The sequence below is a fragment of the Falco naumanni genome, chromosome 3 (genome assembly GCF_017639655.2).
Source record: "Falco naumanni isolate bFalNau1 chromosome 3, bFalNau1.pat, whole genome shotgun sequence".
Taxonomy (NCBI): Eukaryota; Metazoa; Chordata; class Aves; order Falconiformes; family Falconidae; genus Falco; species Falco naumanni.
Genome location: NC_054056.1, coordinates 10,535 through 16,152, shown reverse-complemented (window position 1 = coordinate 16,152; position 5,618 = coordinate 10,535). Strand labels below are relative to the sequence as shown.

The window sequence follows — 5,618 nt, the reverse complement described above, 5'->3', positions numbered from 1 at the left end:
ATTCAGTGTAACGATTCGACTGGTATACAAGCCTTCAAGGCTCCCAAGACGAAGTCTAAGAGGGTCAGGACCGTGAATGTTTGTACTCGCAGTGAAGCTCAACATCTTATGCAACCCTCAGCCAAGACAAAGGTGAAAAACTCACCGGCGCCGAACGTTTCCTCATCTGTAAGCTGCCCATCCTTAGCATGCAGGACTCCAAATTCAAAATTTCACAGGTCCCGGAGAAAGAAAACCAAAAACTACAGGACAAACAGACAATCAAACAAAAGACCTCAAACAAGGACTCCTCTAAGGACTGTTATATACATCTTTTGTATACGACCTACGCACGGCAACATACGCTTCGTACCAGCTCCATTACATGCTCAAGTAGCAGATACCTCATACACCGCTTTCCATCACAGATTACGATTTTTTGATGACATTACTAAAGTTGGTCATCTATTAGTATGAGAGGTTATGCCAGTGCCTGAAATGATTTTCGATCTCAGACGTTGCACAGCAACGCCGCAGTTTTTCACTGCAATAAGCAATTGATATCTAAGTCGGTATACGTCACCGAGCGAGTGCTAGGAGTGAAAAGTTTACATTTACCTCTTGCTCTTCGACAGCCAATAAATCCCGTAAACAAAACAACATCTTTAGCACACCGGTACCGAAGACACAGCGCAAAACCCCCCGTTAATGTACTCCTGTATTTGTTCAATTTCAAAGTAGCCACTTCAACTGATAAAGACAGCCGATTTTCTACCTGTAACTCTACTCCTCATCATTATCCTGCTACAGAAAGAAACAAACCGCTAGCATTTCTACGTAACGACTTATTTTTCCAGAAAAGAATAAAAAGCCACAACCGACCAACCAAAAAAAAACCCAAACAGAAAACAAAACAAACAAAAAAAAAACCCCACTCAAAAAAAAAAAAAAAAACCCAAAAAACAACTCGCCTCCTACCTTCTGTGTCCCAGGATGAAAAGTTTCCTTCGGGTTCTTCCCAAATTTGTCATGACCCACAGGACTGAAATGCAAACGAAATACTGCTTTAGAGGAGAGCAAGCATACACCTCGACATTAAACCATGAACTGGCTGTAGTCGGAATCGATTGCGAGAAGAATCGTTCAAAGAGCCTTGCTGCCGTGGAATTTTTTGCGGAAGAGCCATTTATTTCCCGCACGACTAACCGCTGAGACTTCTTAAACTTCTTTCTGATTTTAAAAACAGAAACAACTAGGACCCTGCACGGAGATCACTTTTAAGCGTACCGTATTTACTATAGAAAGCACAGAACTTTATTCCCTCGTCCTTCGCTTCGGCTTTATACATAACTGTCGTGAGCGTTTTAGGAAGACTCAGTAACCTATCCTATTTCATAAGCTTCTCTTCCATCCCTTTGAAAACAACTCCAGGCACGTCAAATGAAAAACGAGCTGCTCGGCATCAGGCTCGTACCCCAAAGATCCACAAGCAAGATCAGCTGCCTCGCTCAACGGAAAGCCCTCACGTATAGCATTTCTTCCCAACTCGTGTTTCTACGTGACTGTCATTTTCGCCCATTTTTTTTCCCCTACCGTTAATTTCCGGAGCTGCGCAGCACGCCACGGAGTGCCAAAGGCAGTCTGTCTGAGGCACACCGAGCTGACACGGAGGTCACATCCGATGCGCCTTTCCATCATCGCTTACGCTCGGCCACCACGCCGACAGGATCTCCTGTAGTTCCCTTCGAAAGCAATTAAAAGGCTGAGTTTCATTTAATTGACAAAAAAACAGGTTTACTCGTGCAGCTGAAATCCGTTGACATAGTCGGTACCGAAACTCACGCTGGCTGTGAACGGGGTGAAATGGCAAAGGACCATCAGCCAGGCCCGAGGGAAGGCTCAAAGGCTGTACAAGCTAAAGAATAGCCAGGGAAGGGATTTTAGTCCGAGCCCAAGCGGGCAAAAGGAGATGACGTTAGTCCTGCTGCCTGCAGGTGTGTGGGAAAATCACCCTGAGGTGGGGGGGGAACTCGAGAAAATTGCGTCCTAACGGAAGCACGGTATTACGGAAAGCTTTTTTTAGGGTAGAATACAGCTATAGCCTCGAGGACGCTCGGCACGCACACAGCCTGTACCGCCACCGTTCCCTAAGCAGCGGCTCGGCGCACGCCGACAGCGGTGACGGAGGACGAGCTTAAGGCAAAAAGCCAAAAGCAAACCCCTCAAAGGCCAGAACCGTTCTCAGGAACACAGGAGCTAAGCCTAAAAGTGGTTGAAAGCTGCCTCCTACCTCTTCCCCCTCCGACACCGGCACGTTTCCTCGCGATCCCTTTTCGCAAACAAAAGACGGATGCCTGCGGCATCAGCTTGGTCCCGAAGCACCACGATGCGCTTGCTGGCTTCACGCTCTCTTCTGACAAGGCTGACAGCTTCTCCGCACACGACAGCCGAGGCCCTGTGAAACACGAGGAAGGCAAACACCGGTAACGTCTCGCAGGGGTCAGGAGGAAGTCAGGATGCACTCCATTCGGAGCCCAACGCGTTACCCAAAGGAATAACCCCAGCAGAACAAGAGGCAGGAACGGTCGGTAGACAGGCAGACAACATGCACGGCAGCGATACCCACGTCAGACTTGCAGGGCGCTTCCAGTCAGCCCGCTGCCGCGGCTCGGGCCGGCGGCTGGGGGAAAGACAAAGCCCCGCGCAGAGCTGCGGCGGCTGCCCGGGCAGCCCAGAGGCGGCGGGGGGGGGCGGCAGGGTCGCCGCGGGCCGACCCCTCCCTCTCCCGGGCCCCGCCAGGCCGCCACAAGTGGCGAGCACCGGGGCCGCCCCGCCGCCGCTCCTCGCCTCCGCGCTGAGGTAGCGGCGCAGCCCCGAGAGACAAAAAAAAAAAAAAAAAAAAAAAAAAAACCAGCCCAAAATAGGCAGCACCGTGAGGAGCCCGCTGACCACCGTCGCTGCCGGGGGGGAGACGAGAACGGCCGGCAGCCCCGCCGGTCCCGGGCCGGGCCGGGCCGGGCCGCCCGCCTCAGCCCGCCCGCCGCCGGCACCAGGCGCTCCCCGCCGCGGCCGAGCGCCGGCCCGCCACATCCCCCCCCCCTCGGCCGCTGCCCGCCGGCCCCCGCCCGCCCGGCCGCCCTCAGGCCGAGCGCTCACCCAGCGCGCCGCCGCACGTCCCGGCCCGAAAGTCTTCCAGGCTCCCGGCGAAGGCTCCGCACCGCCACGGGCGCGCCGGCGCGCCGCGCGGGCTGGAAATGAACCCCACTTCCGGGGCCGTCTGCGTAGCCCGTACGTGCGAGGCCGAAGCCCCGCCCCTAGGGGTCAAGCCGTTTCTGCGCATGCGCAGAAGCGGAATTGCGTCATACGCATGCGACGCCGCCGGAGACCCCGCCCCCTTTGGCTTCAAGCCGGCACTGCGCATGCGCTGCCCTTAGTTTTGCCAGTACCCCTTCTGCGCATGCGCAGAAGCGGCATTGCGTCATACGCATGCGACGCCGCCGGAGACCCCGCCCCCTTTGGCTTCAAGCCGGCACTGCGCATGCGCTGCCCTTAGTTTTGCCAGTACCCCTTCTGCGCATGCGCAGAAGCGGCATTGCGTCATACGCACGCCGACGCCGCCCCAAACCCCGCCCCCTTTGGCTTCAAGCCCGGTCTGCGCATGCGCTGCCCTTACTCTGCAGGGCGGCGCCTACTGCTGCCGCCTGGCGAAAAAATTTCGGTACTGCAGCCAGTCTAGCTAACAGACTGCACCCTTTATTATACGAATGGAATCGAGAAGGGAACTCTGCCCACGGCCCCGTTAGCAAGTTGCCCGGCTTCACATCTCGCTGGATCAAGTTCTTCCAGTGAACATATTCAATTCGACCGGTCTAGAGAAAAAGAGAAAAAAGAAAAAAAAAAAAAAAAAAAAGAAAAAACAAAAGAATCACTCGAGAGACAGGGCATACACTTTTTTTTTCCTTATCAAAACACCAGCAACGTTGCCTTAACGATAAAAGAGGCAATGAAACCTTTTCTTGTAAAATGCAAGGGCATTAAAGAGAAGGTAATTCGACAGACAATACATAAACCTCTCCAGCTCTTTCCCCACGTCTATTTGACATTCGTTTCCAAAAACTTTCTCGGGTGAACGTCTTCTGTCTTTGAGCAGTGCGACAGGCGGTTTGCAAACGGCACGAGTCTCTGCTTTTTAAAAATCAATTCAGACTCTGTAATCACTTTAGATGGGGCACTTTGTGTTTCAGAGAAACAAAACCAACGTTGAGTCTTTCCTTGAACGACACAGGCCCGTTCACCTTTACATCAGAGAAACAACGTATGTGGTTCCGATCTCTCGAGGAATCTTTATTTTCCAACAGACTGCACCGTCAAGATCAACCAAGCAGTTTCCTACCGTTTCGCCAGCGAGCAAGAGGACTGTCTCGAGACTAAGTTTCCTCGAACAAACACCGAAGGGATCTTCAAGACTCGGTCCAAACGGCTCCGTCACCGTGAAATCGTAGTCCCCTTCAGCTCCACACACTGCTTCATTCTGGGAACGCCCCCTAGAAAAAAAAGAAACGGTTTATTCAGTGTAACGATTCGATTGGTATACAAGCCTTCAAGGCTCCCAAGACGAAGTCTAAGAGGGTCAGGACCGTGAATGTTTGTACTCGCAGTGAAGCTCAACATCTTATGCAACCCTCAGCCAAGACAAAGGTGAAAAACTCACCGGCGCCGAACGTTTCCTCATCTGTAAGCTGCCCATCCTTAGCATGCAGGACTCCAAATTCAAAATTTCACAGGTCCCGGAGAAAGAAAACCAAAAACTACAGGACAAACAGACAATCAAACAAAAGACCTCAAACAAGGACTCCTCTAAGGACTGTTATATACATCTTTTGTATACGACCTACGCACGGCAACATACGCTTCGTACCAGCTCCATTACATGCTCAAGTAGCAGATACCTCATACACCGCTTTCCATCACAGATTACGATTTTTTGATGACATTACTAAAGTTGGTCATCTATTAGTATGAGAGGTTATGCCAGTGCCTGAAATGATTTTCGATCTCAGACGTTGCACAGCAACGCCGCAGTTTTTCACTGCAATAAGCAATTGATATCTAAGTCGGTATACGTCACCGAGCGAGTGCTAGGAGTGAAAAGTTTACATTTACCTCTTGCTCTTCGACAGCCAATAAATCCCGTAAACAAAACAACATCTTTAGCACACCGGTACCGAAGACACAGCGCAAAACCCCCCGTTAATGTACTCCTGTATTTGTTCAATTTCAAAGTAGCCACTTCAACTGATAAAGACAGCCGATTTTCTACCTGTAACTCTACTCCTCATTATTATCCTGCTACAGAAAGAAACAAACCGCTAGCATTTCTACGTAACGACTTATTTTTCCAGAAAAGAATAAAAAGCCACAACCGACCAACCAAAAAAAACCCAAACAGAAATAAAACAAACAAAAAAAAAACCCCACACAAAAAAAAAAAAAAAAACCCAAAAAACAACTCGCCTCCTACCTTCTGTGTCCCAGGATGAAAAGTTTCCTTCGGGTTCTTCCCAAATTTGTCATGACCCACAGGACTGAAATGCAAATGAAACACTGCTTTAGAGGAGAGCAAGCATACACCTCGACAT

The 5,618-nt window shown here is 50.9% G+C and overlaps 1 long non-coding RNA gene across 2 annotated transcripts; it reads right to left on the bottom strand.

Moving 5' to 3' along the window:
* Positions 1–223: 223 nt before the first annotated feature.
* On the bottom strand, positions 224–2,319 carry LOC121085737. Of its 2 annotated transcripts, none has more exons than XR_005827175.1 (3): positions 2,270–2,319; positions 1,573–1,721; positions 224–242 (listed from the first exon to the last, which is right to left on the bottom strand). It is a non-coding gene; the product is annotated as an uncharacterized LOC121085737 (long non-coding RNA). The 2 variants fall into 2 exon arrangements; XR_005827176.1 differs by lacking the exon at positions 224–242 and adding an exon at positions 1,004–1,021.
* Between the last annotated feature and the right edge of the window lie 3,299 nt (positions 2,320–5,618).